At 36.6% G+C, this 13,405-nt stretch overlaps 1 long non-coding RNA gene across 2 annotated transcripts in view; it reads right to left on the bottom strand.

Moving 5' to 3' along the window:
* Window positions 1–11,660, bottom strand: part of LOC136012689 (uncharacterized) — a 37,731-nt gene extending 26,071 nt beyond the window's left edge. The window contains exons 1-4 of one of the 2 annotated variants that reach the window (XR_010611903.1): window positions 11,491–11,660; window positions 7,928–7,957; window positions 7,162–7,268; window positions 5,721–5,958 (exon numbers count right to left, since the gene is read on the bottom strand). This is a non-coding gene — a long non-coding RNA (uncharacterized LOC136012689). Of the gene's footprint in view, window positions 1–5,198; window positions 5,959–7,161; window positions 7,269–7,927; window positions 7,958–11,490 lie in introns of those variants that run through there. The other variant, XR_010611902.1, reaches the window with a different exon arrangement.
* Window positions 11,661–13,405: the final 1,745 nt, after the last annotated feature.

Here is a 13,405-nt window from a genome sequence, read left to right as displayed (position 1 = left end):
CCCTAAATGGTCATTTGTATTTTTATTGACAAAATATACTGTCTTTTACATTTTCCATGTTAGAGTAGAAAGGTCATGGCCTTAACCATAAAAACATTGCTTCTAAATCCTTCTGTCTTCTCAGTTTGCAAAAAAAAAAAAAAAAAAAAGCTCAAGCAATATATTCTGAGAACCTGGTTTGATTTGAGCAGCACACATCTTGTATTCCTCACTGACTTTGGACAAGTCATTCTGGATAGGAATCATCTTCCTTAGATGCTTAGGGTTTTAAGTATAAGGTAGGCATCTAGGCTTCTTTTATGACTACAGATAAAAGCCTCCAGAGGATGATCAGCCTCATCCTAAAAATCAGTGCCTAAAAGATGTTGGATGACTTATTTCCTGTAACATTAAAGAGAGCCTAGCGTGATTTTACAAAGCTTAAATGTCTATCTTTTAGACAACTAAACCCAGGCAAGATGACTCCCACTTATAATTTCTCTGTGTCTCAGTTTCCTCCTCTTTACAAAAAGAGATCGTATTTCCCTGCTTCCCTGGGATGCTAGATGCCTAAATTAATTAAAGTTTGTAAAGCAGGTTGCATTTGTTGGATAAAGGCATTATATAAATGCAAAGTATGACAGACAGACTGATTGATTGAGTTAGATATGATAGATATTCTTTGGCATGCCAAAGTAGTATGGATGCCAGATGATATTATCTGAAAAATTCAGAATAGAGAAGTCAATGAGGTCTGGGCTGAGTTGAGCCACATAAGGCACTCCCATCAAAGGGATGGCAGGTTTAGTTATACCATCATGCAAACTCAAAGGAATTCAAAAGTTTGCCCATTTTTGTTATCACACTTAATTTGCTGGAGTTATAGAGGGAAACATTATGAAAAATTTGTGAGTTTTACTGCTTGTGCTTCCCTGAACTCATCATTATGCACAGTTTTAGAAAATGTACAATATTTCTTATTCTGTGGATGGAGTACATCATTGTTCGTGTCATGGTTTATCATATTGCATATATAAAGGGAGTGGTGATTTCAGCTGTGAAATGTAAATTTCACTTATGGTGCCTATGGTGCCTATACAATAATTAAATATGCATTGTGTAATGCATATATAATTCACAATTGCATATATAAAATGATGGGCACAGTAAAAGGTCAGCAGACACAGACACATCACGATACAAAAAAGACTATCAGTGAGAATAAAAAGAGATTTGGTTAAAAAAAAAAAAAAAAGGAAAAAGAAGAAAAGACCCAGAAAACCTAGGCTATATATGAAGGTGGAGTTAAAAAACAAGGCCTAAAGATTTAGTAGCATGTAGTTAGTAGTATCCTTGGAGACAACAATATTCAAATAGCCTTCACCAATGGTCTGATCATTTCCACATGGCGAAGAGACACAATGGAAGCAGACGAGCATTTGCATTGCTCTTTGTTACTGTCTTATGGCCAAAAATGAAATTGTATCTGTGTATGCCACCACAAGACTCAGAGGTTTCTCCCCAGCAACATCAATAATAAATCACGATTGGATCTTTGCATTGGACAAAGTCATCTGACATGCAGTATGGTTAGAAACCAGTATAGTCATAAGCATTGGGTGATTCTTCATGTATAAACTGGCCAAGAAGAAAAACTAATAAATAACGCACTTAAATTGAGGAAGCTTGGAAGAATGTTTAATTAACGCTATAAATTCTTTTTCTAGTACTTTCAGCCTTTGTCTTTGTCTTGAGTTTTTTAACAACTAATTTGGATTTCTCTTTATATATTTGCATATGCTTATACAAGGTGTGAAGACAAAACTTATTCTAATTATCCCCTAGTTACATCCACAAATGCACTGCTGTACCTATATTTAACAGTTTAAAGCTAGCACACAAGCCTTTCTGTAGCTACCATCACAAATGGATTGCATCTTCCACCAACATCTAAAAGGGTTTCACAAGTCAGCCACTTCACTCAACTTTGTGTCTGATTGGGAAATACAGCAGGTTACCAAATATTGTTTCTGATATTTGGGGGAGAGACATTTCAGAATCAGAGAAAGACGAATGTTAAACACTAATAGCCTCTGGCAAGCAATGAATGATGCACTTCTTGTCCATCTGCTTAAGAGCATGGTGGAGGAATCTTGAGATTTGTAAAGTTTTCTTGAATTAACTTTCTGCTGCCTGGGTACTAATGTAAAATATCTACTATGAAACAGCAAATAAACCAGAATCGTTTCATGCATTTGCAAGAGTATTTAGAAGTTATTTTTAATTATTATTGCCTGTTCTGCTCTGCTACAGATCCCTTGCTATTTCGTGTGTATTAAACAATGACAACAACACACTACTGCTAGATTAAAGAGATGAAAGCAGTTTTTTTCATTAAAGCTCAAAAGCTAAAGGTTAGATCAGGCTCCAACAGTGAAAACGTGAATGCATTGTAATAAAGGATAAAATATCCTCTATCATCCACATGATAAGGTACACCCTGACTGCTGCACAAGGAGAGCTATAGAAGAACTCATTTACAATAAACATACGGACAGGTACAATAAACTGTTTCTCCTCCTCCAAAGATGTTATTGAAAGATGCTTAGCCAGTTGATTACAGTCAGAGAGATAAACATGAAGTCATAGAATCACAGAATGGTTTGGGTTGGAAGGGACCTTAAAATCACCTAGTTTCAAGTTCCCTGCCACAGGCAGGAATCCACTAGACCAGGTTTCTTAAAGCTCTATCCAACCTGGCCTTGAATACTTCCAAGGATAGGGCAGCCACAACTCCTCTGGGCAACCTGTTCAGTGCCTCACCACCCTCACAGTGAAGAACCTCTTCCTAACAACTAACATAAATCTACCCTTTTTCAATTTAAAGCCATTCCCCCTTGTTCTATCCCTACATGCACCTGTAAAAAGTCCCTCTCCAGCTTTCTTGTAAGCCCCAAGGTTTTACGTTGTGCTGGGGCCCTAGAGCTGAGCACAGTATTGCATGTGGGGTCTCATGAGAGCAGAGGGGGAGAATCACCTCCCTTGACTTGCTGGTTGCGCTCCTTTTGATGCAGCCCAGGATACAGTTGGCTTTCTGAGCTGCAAGCGCACACTGAAGCTGGCTCATGTTAAGCTCCTCATGAACCAACACCTCCTGGTGCCCCTCCTCAGGGCTGCCACCTTTCAAGCGTGTCAAGGTCCCTCTGGATGGCATCCCTTCCCTCCAGCGTATTAACCACACCTGACAGCTTAGTATCATCAGCAGACTTGCTGAGGTTGCATTCAATCCCATTGTCCATGTCGCTGACAAAGATGTTAAACAGTGCAGGCCCCAAACCTGACCCCTGAGAAATTCCAGTCATCACTGGTTTCCCCTTGAACATCAGTCCTTTTACTGCAATACACTGAGAGCAACCATCCAGCCAATTTCTGATTGGGAAGCTTGTGCTCCAGACGATTTCAGATGGGCTGTCAGCAAACAACACTGCTCTCTACAATTTGAACTGTTCATTATGGCTATTACCTCTCAATGGTCACAATAACCTTGTAGGAAAAAGTCTATACAGTTTCCATGCCATGCTGGGCAGAATAACTTTCTCACTAATTTGTAAGTACATACAAAAAAAAAAAGCGAAAGTGCAGGCAGGGAGGGAAGCGCAATCAACTCCAGGAACAACATCCAGAAGTAAATAACAGCTTTCTGTAGACATACAAAATCATCTGCAACAAGATAATATAGCTCTATTCCTTATGTTCTGAGCATAAAAAATTCCAGCTCTTTATAAATCAGTATGGCTCACCACCGCAGAGAAAGACATATATTTAGTAGTAGCTGTACTGCACTAGTTTGGTCAGAAGATTTTACTAAGCTCCTGAGATCAAACTGAAGGACCTTATGCAGAGAGAGGATTATTGCAACTGTAGAGATTTGACTGCAGCTACCATGATTTATGGCAGCTCACTTTCTGTCCATGTTGTTCTCTAGGCTCAAATGTTTCTTACCATGTATTAGCTCAATAAGTTTCTTTCATTCCCCATTTTCAGGACACATTACTATGCCAATTTTCCATGCCACTGCAGATTACATTTGCCTAAAAACATCACTACAATCTAGTACAGATTTTATATATCAGCTCTCAAATAATAGTTTTCTTAGGAAAAGCATTTGATAAAAAGGAAAGACTTTAGTTTTATGTGTGAATTACACATACACTCATTAACTTCTAAGGAATGCTATCCGCTCTACAGGATTTTCCAAGGCCTTCGAAAAAGGACTTCTGGTCATTTTGAAACCACCTAATACAATGGTGCTTTTTTCTAACTGGGGCTTCTGGATGTTATCACACTTATAAAGAGACGATTATAACAACAGTGGTAGTAAACAAAAGGTCTAAAACCAGTTCATACTATAACATCTTGTGAAATAATATTTTAGTAGGCATCTGAATATAAAGTACTTTGCAGTTATCCAGATTCTGTGGCCCTGCAACATTAAGGACTACCGTCATTTCTAGGTGGAAAGGTTTGTCATTCATACAGTGAGCATAGTTAGTAAAGCAGATTTTTCCATCCAGCCACCTCCCTTGCTTCTATGCACTGTCTTTGTAGTGTTAGTCCCCATAAGCTGTTGGTGGTGAATGAGATGCTCACGTAGAGTTCCCTGCAGCAACCATTGCCAAACAGCAGCTGAGAGACTCATAATGACTCACTGGTGCACAATAGCTCTAATTTCCTTTTTCTGTTTTCAGTCTCTCAACATTTTCTGTTTCTGATATTCCAGTGCCAGGACTGCTTTGTTCATTTTTTCCTAAGGAAACAATCTTTGTTTTTTAACTGAGATATGAGAACTGGACAAAATTTATTTAGTATATGTTTTCTTAGACCACTGTATGTGTATTTATGTGTATACAAAAGTACATATACAGATATATACAAACTTATATACATGCATATAAATATATATGTGCATATCTTTTTCACTCCATATATGTGCACGTATAGTGGCAGAGTAGCAAATCACAGCTTTCGTGACCTCCACTACCCTCCAAAAGAGATGAGCTCTAACAACAACTCAGATATCCAGATTAGCCTGAGGAGATTTTCTTGCCGGTCTCCCATCTTCCCCTCCCCCCATATAAACCAAATATATGCCTTTTTACACTACCTCCAAGTATAGTAGCATAATAACAAGGTAAATACATTTTCCCTGAAGATTTTCTTGAAGATTTTCTTAAAGATTTTAGAAGTTTTTAACTCCATTAAGTACTTAAGGGAAGTATAGTTTTACTTTAGAAGGTTTACCTTAGCAATCTCGCATTCTCTGATGTTGCCTTTTCTGATTATGTTTCCCCAAAGTACAGTTCAAGGTATAGTTTAAGATCATTTGAAGTATAATGTATACTTTATGCAGTACATATAATTTTACTTGCTTTTTCTTAAGCCACACGTTATAAAGGGTGTGAGAGAGCAGAACTAAATCCCAAGACATTGTACAAGTGATTATTAACTGAAACTGTTTCAGTAGGGTAATACTTATTTTTATAGTAGAAGGTGTTAGATATTTTTCCCTGGGTATGAGAGCAAGTCCTTGCTTGCATCAAAAGAAGCCTGTGTTGCTCTCTGCAAAATATATTAACTAAATTTTCTAGTGTAATAGTAACACTATTAACAACCCAACCAGCTTGCAGGTCAGATTTTTCTACTCTTTAAGACAACTAATACGATGTCTTTGGCCACATCACCTGATTTCAGAAATCAGTTTGATCTTCCAGACGTCCTTTTGAAAGAAAATTTGCATCTCTGCATAAAGGCAGGTTGGTTTAAGCCCAGTTCATGCAGGAAGTTTGTAAGGAGCTGTTCTGAGTTAGAATACACTCAGGTAGGCATTCCTAGTCATGCAAGATGAATGACCACTCCTGCCTTCTCATGAAGTCTGAAGTATGGGAGACTGGCATTTCCATTCTACATTCATGAAAATATCTGCAAGAAACAGAGAGAAGGAGAAACTTGTGAAATCTATAGCAAACATGTTGCAAATAACTCACGTAAACATAGCCCCTATGAAATAAAAGATTAAATTCCATGTCATGCCACTCTATATTTCACCCAATAATTTTGTGTTCTAATTATCAGTACAAATCACAGATTTTGTGTTGGTCACACCTAATTTATGAACTGTATAGAATAAGAGTTAATTGCCTCCGTAGTTAATTCTCCGTTGTATCTTCTCCAGTGATATTCATGTATTTCAGCCAAGATTTTAATTGATTTTCATAGTAGCCACTTGTTAATAGGATAATTTGTCAATACCATAATAAAACAATTGTTCCCGTAGCACCACGAGTTCAGTTTATGGGATAACAAAGTAAAGTCTGGTTTCATTAATTGAAGGCAGCTGTAGGGCTTACAGGATGAAAGATATAAATCTCAATGGCACTGCTGAAAACTAGGTCAGAGGGCAGGGGAAAATTAGTTAAGCATGATGGACCAACAGTGACCTGTACAGGTGTTCAGGCTCGCTTTCAGAGTATCACTTCCTCTATTCCTATTTGAGTCTGGCAAAGCCCATAGGTCAACATGTGCACTCTCATGCCTGGTTTGAATTAAATGCCAGTCTAGAGCTGTTCACTCACAAACTCTAGATAATGTTACCTATCAAAAGTAAAACATTTCACAATGTCTTTATGTTGGCATGCATTTCCCAAGGAGCTTTATTTACACCAGTAAGAGCCTCTTGATTTCTAAAATAGGAGACTTAAAATAAGATTCGGATATTCTACAAAGGTAGAAAAGCAATATTACAAAGGGTTGAGTACTGTTCATGAAGCTAGATAAATGGAAGACTGAAGAAATAAAATATCTATTGTAAATCATCCTGATTGATGCAAATCTTTTCATCTATCACATGCAACTCCCCACAACACTAATGGTGTAAATATTTTTCCCTCTGTCAAACTTTTAAAGTAATACTTTCCATATCTACTGTTTTCAGTATTGGATGTTTTTCTCAGTACTTTACAACCTTTTGTCTTGAGCTTATTTCATATTAACAGAAAACCTTAAAAGCACAAAAATCTTGCTAAAATTAGGGTTTTTTATAATCATTTACATTCAAATTCAAGTTTTCTAAAGAGAGAAAGGAGTACGGATTGACACTATACATTCTGTATTATGTGAACTTACTGTGTTAATAAGTCAGGCAGAAAATGCCAAAGACATTTGTTTGATCTTGCTTGAAATCAAACACCTTCAGCTATACAAGACACAGATCCAACACGTAACTCATCCTCCTAGATGAGGAAAATAAAATAATCATACTGTAGTGAGTACAATGAGGGCAGTGTTTCTGCACTACAAGGATGAAGGGTTTGCATAGAGAAATGTTTCAGAGAGAGGCAGGGAATAAGATGACTTGTCTTCTGGGTTTCTGGTATAGATCTTTAAGGAACCAGTTATCACAGTTACCTTCTGAGGTGCACTTTTGTACACCTCATCTCCTTGAGCGAATCAAGAAACCATGCAAGTGTAGTATTTATGAATGTAAATATACATGTATGTTTACCCATGCATATCCCCGGGAAATGAGCCTGAGTCAGGTTTTACCTGCAAATGGAAACTCCTAGCTGATGGAAATACCTGTGCCTCCCTTAGAACAGTCTTAGAAGCAGCCATTTCTACAACATGATCTTTCTGTCTTATCACGGCGCACTTCCCTGTCTTCCTCTCACAAGTGATTGTTAGAATTTACAGTCCAACTTTAATGAATCTATTTCATTTGGGGGCTTTGAAGTGGTAGATGACAGTGTTTGGTGGCTGTATTTCTAATTTTCTCCTTATTGAGGTGAGGATTTCAGAGTCATGTCTGCCACCTTATTTTCTAAACTCAGAGGTAATCAGAACCCACAAAACCTGAAATCATTTTTGGCAGAATTTAAAAAAAATTGCTTACCTTCAAATTCTCACAATAAAGACACAGAATCTGCAGGGGGAAAAAAAAAAAAAGTGATGGTTAATGGTTCACATCTTTAGCAAGAAGGCTCATCTCAAAGGAAGTCTTTTTCATTCATGAAATATAAAGTATTTAAAACCGAAATTTTACTTTATATTTTTAACAGAGGAGGTTTGGTTTCCTTGCTGATTCATAGCAATGATGTCAAGTGCTCAAATTGTTTTCTGGTGAGTTTTATTTTAACTTCCTCAGTTACAACATTCTTCGTTCTTAACCTACTGTACAAAGCAGTTCATTCCCAACACCACCAAACAATATTGCTTTAAAGTTAATTATTTGTCAAATCAATCTTATCTTTGCTATCTTTAAATGAAAGAAAAGACATCAGGAAAATATAATAATGTTCTTTGTTTGTTTGTTTGTACATCTAAGTGCTATAGATAGTCATAAACTACTCCTTGCAAGTAGAGCAATATCTTTTTCACCTGGGCAGCACTGGTATATTTTTCTCACTATGGAACTGAACAATCAGGGGGTAAAGACATGCTTGCCATTTTCCTGAGAAACACTAGTGTACCATGACTAAATTAAATGTTGCATCAATCCTATATAAAGTAAGAATATAAAAAGAAAAGGAATAAAAAAGGAAATCCCTTCCATATTATGGTATAATTTAATGAAGATGTGCTTAGGTAACATAATGTAGAAAGAAAATCTGGTTTGCCAAAAATTCAATATAAAATTTTAGCCTCTTTTGCATAGTAAGTATAATAATAATTAAAAGTAATAATCATTTAAAATGTGTATGTGTAATATGTGCATATATAGAAAAGCTGTGTCAGATATTGAGTCAGATCCCCCAAATGCTTTAGACCAACACACAGATTTTTGTCAGTGGAACTATATGAAATTTATTTCAAATGAAGAGCTGAACATTGACAACAGATATATTGATAATAGGAAATGAATTTTTACCTCTGTTTTACTAAGAGCAGAATATTTCTGTAACCAGAATTAAATATGTGTTTTCATGAGTCTGAAAATCATTCTGTCTATAAATGTGGACAAACATTTTTGCTGATTGAAATAAACATTTTCTGAAAACTTAGAAGTCAGGTTATTTCATTTGCTTTATTTCTTAGCACATCACATGTATTAGGACAAAACATGAACATTGCTCATACTGTCCATAATTCAAAGCACTTAACTATTCTATGATTCTATGATTCGATGATTCTGGCATTTCTAGTAATATATAATTTTATAAATTTGTATCAATAACACTGTATTAAAGAAGCTACTGAAAACCTTTTCTCTATCACTCAGGAAAATATGAAAAAAAATACTGATCATTTCTTGCAGGATTGTATGGTCTAAAAGTTTGTGCCTAGACTGTATGGAGAGAAAAAAGTATATATTCAGAGAGACAGTACACAGAAGTGAAAGCAGCTGAACTTCTTGCAAACCACCCTCAGTCGTGAAAAGAGAGAGAACAGCGGCTACCATGTGGCACAAAACCTAAATATATATTATTTTGTTCCTTTTCGTTAAGACTGCATAGGGCATAAGTTGTTTTCAAGCATGCCTCGGACTCCTACAGCTCCAGCTGTCATGTGTAATTAAACATTTGGCCTCCACAATTACTCTACAGTGTACATATGCCAGTATTTCAAGCCTGGAATATGCATTTCAAAGAAGAATAATTCCCTGGAAATCCTAAATTGACAGGAGCAAAGACAGCCTGAAGGAAAGTAGTCAGAGAAAACTGTAAGGTCGGGATCTAATGATTAAAAAAGAAACTTCAAGAAGAACTTCAACCCTTAACTAAACCAATGGGAAAAAGAACGACAGTTGGCAAGCAGATTTCTGCATAGGGATACTGATTAGGGAGCCTCTTGGGTTAATTTAATATTATCAGTGTTGTTCACCTTGCTGTAGTATGCCTTACCATTAATACCATTTAAACAGATTTCTTTTTTCTTAAAGCATATTTGGCATCATTTATTTTCCATGAATACTGATAATGGCAATATTAAATTTGATGATTCATATTGAATCTGAGGTTGATTTATAGCAAAGGGAGTTGTTTTTCCTTGTTTGTTTTTGGTGGGGTTTTTTCTTTATTTTTTTCTCCCCTGCTCCACATGCTTACATTTACTACTGGTGTCATTTGTAATGCTGAGCTTGCATTCCTGTTAGGAACCCACTATTTAGGATTTTTTATGAGGACCTTTTTTAAAGAGATATCTAAAACCCTGTTTCTAATTTAAGTTTAAGGACAACGGACGTAGAGAAACCCACATGTTTTTAAATAGACAAAAAAGAAGCAGTAATAAAAAATGTGTGGATAAATGTTTGTGAAAATGATTTTCTAGAGTGTCTCTGGGGTTCAAGGATCTGTTTTCCACCCTTGATCCTCTATTTAATAGTCCCTAAATGTAAAGGGCTATGAATTTGTTCCAAGGGCTTGAGACAGAGAAAAACTTTTAAAAAAAGCGAGCAATCTTCTATTAAGACATGTAAAATCACACTCATCTCCTTAGCTTTCTAAAAGTTAGACATTTAAGACTGAACTGGTTCAACATAGGTTCCTTTCTGTACTTAACAGAGAAAAATAAGTACTTCCAATGTACAGTGCACTGAATGCACTGTACATTGGAATTATTATGCATTATTATAATTATAATAAAATGTTTAATAATAATCCAGCAGCACTATAGAAAAGAGAGACAAGTATGACTACAGTAGGTTTAGATACCTATATTTGATACATCTGCATTAATCTGGGATGAATTCCTACTTATGAGGAATTCCCACTTATGGGGTATTTTCTTAATTCTTGCCTTAATGTCACTTAATTTTAAAGTGACTGGGGGTGGGACATGAGCATTTCCACCAGTTGAACCATATAAGAGACAATGGAGAACTATCCCAAAAGACTATTGTCAACCATGCTAACCTGTTAGCACTGCAGGCATCCCAACCAGTATTCAATTTCAGACTAAGCTCATACATTTATCTTTAACTGATTGTAACTTACTATCTTAATAAAAAAATAAAGTTCACATCATTGTAAGGTGCCATGGCATGACAGCAAGCTACAATGCCTGTCACTGTGAATGATGGAATGACAACAAATTCATGTGAAGCCTCATGAACAAACACATGCACGAGGAATCAATGTTTTAAAGCAACTTGGTATTAGGTTCTAGCCTGCAAGTGTTTTATACTGAAAAGCAACTTTTGCAGAGAGACAACAGAACTTCAGTATGATTGAATCATCCACTTCTATTCAGCCCTATTCAGGTTAAAGTACAAGTAAAATCATACTAAACTATGTGTCACTTTTCTCATGATTTTTGGTGTCACTTCAAAATCCAACTCTGCCAAGTCTGAAGCTGTTGATAAGGAGTTGGGTACAGTTTTTCCTCGTTAGAGCTGATCACCGAGGCACCAATTTGGTAAGCAGGAGCTATCAACTTCGTTGACTTTAACTCCTAATTTCCATATTTCTTTTAATAGATGCTAGTGTTGGAGACTATTCAGGAAAAGAGGCAGCATACCTGCTAATTCTGGCAGCGTCTTTGGAGTACTGGCATGAGAATGGTCCTTCTGGTTAAAAACAGAGGAGTAACTTTGAGAGACGAGAGATCTGTGTTGCTCTTCCCACCGCTCTTCCCATACTAATTCTGCCCCAGCCAAGCCTGGAACAGTCCATGTTCTTGCACTGTGGCTTTGCCCTCCGGATTTTGTGTAAGCAAGCTAAATCCAGGAGAAGTTCATAGTGTTCAAATATTGGAAAATGGGTCACATGCAATTGTAGAATGCCAGTATAAAACCAGTACAAAGTCCTGCCTGACTTTCTTTTCCTTCTTCCTGGAATAGGAGAATTCCACTGTTTCAAAACAATCTTTTGTTGACTTAAGTTGATCTAGATGTCTCACAGGGCAGGGGCTTCAAAATCAAAGCCCTAAATATACACTCATTGACTACATGCTGCGCTTTAAGGGTGTAGTATTAACACAAGAAAAGGCCTACCTCATCCATCCTCTTTCCCCAGTTTTTCTCATGTTTTTAAATGATTTATGACCTTGCCTTTCCATAATGAGAGACTGACTATTGGAAGGAGAAAGAATGCTGAGAAGAAGGAGAGAGAAGGAGCAAGAAGGGAGAGGGTATCACAGGGTTTAGGAAACTGTCAGCATGACTGAAATGCACTGATTATAATTCTAATAAAACCTGTATCCTGCAATGAAAAAAAAAAAAAAATAAAAAATCGTGCTGGCTCAGGGGTGTGTATCTGAATGCAAAATCATACCTTTACTCAAACCAGTTAAGAAAAACCATCATTGACTTTGGTGAAGACAGGATATCTCCTGAACCTTAAGAAGCTTCTTTAATAGTTAGAGGTGAAGAATTCTATAAAAAATAGCACAAGTCTTGAAGTTTCACTCCATAGTCAGACCTCACACAGTTTTTTTTAGTGAATGGGATAATGTGGAGTATTGTCTTACCCAGTGCTTGTGGTTTTGCCTACTTTTTGTTGTTAGGCCCCTTGTTGCCATTATCAGCCAATCCTTTTATCTTCCAGATACCTACTCAGACAAGCTCTGAAATAGTATGCTGCTATTTTGATCCATATTCAAAAAATGAGAGAGTATGAATTGAAAGACAAAATTTGTAGTCTTTATGTAGATGTTCTACAGTAATTCTTTAAACATGTTGTCCCTAAGGTGGCCAAGTGATCTCATTCTGTTCCATCTCTCCTTTTCAGAGCTAATTATAAGTCTGAAAGTAGTTTAGCATGCTGGAAAAAAAAATACATAATGAAATATAGATTGTGATAAGCGAAATTTGTCTTTTGATCCTTGGTCCCTTCTTCTTTACACTGAAAAGAGAAAAATATTTTTTTCTGATGAAAACTTACAAATCTTGCAGCCCTTGAGACTGCCCACTCATTTCTGAAACCAGCTGAAGTCTTAAGATTTTGAAGCACATTTCTTTTATCCAAAATTTTATGGTCACTTAGAAAGTGTGGAATGGCTGTCCAGGCATAAGTAGAACACAAATGTGGGGCTCATAGTGAGTTTCAAACTAGATGTAAATTTATCAAATGATTTTCATATCCAAGATATTTTGTGGGGAATTTGCGGGGTGACACACAGAAGATACAGAACACAGTTCTGTTCAGCCTACCCTGGTGAGACTGGAGTTCTGTGAATGCTTTTGAACATCACACTTTAAGAAAAATAAATGGGAGAAGCCCAGAGGACACATGAAAACTGAGATATGGTTTAGAAGACATAACCTATGAGTAAAGGCTGAGAGAATTTAGCCTAGAAAAAAAACGCAGGGGACTGTGGCAGAACATGACAGCAGTCCTCTACCATGTAAAAGATGGTTATAAAGACAGTACTCATTTCTTCCTCATTGCCAGGAGTGGAAAGAGTGAAGGAAAAAAAAAAAGAGAAAATCTTT

Source organism: Lathamus discolor, chromosome 4 (genome assembly GCF_037157495.1).
Source record: "Lathamus discolor isolate bLatDis1 chromosome 4, bLatDis1.hap1, whole genome shotgun sequence".
NCBI lineage: Eukaryota > Metazoa > Chordata > Aves > Psittaciformes > Psittacidae > Lathamus > Lathamus discolor.
Note: the sequence above shows the minus strand (reverse complement) of the source record. Positions and strands in the feature narration are given on the sequence as shown.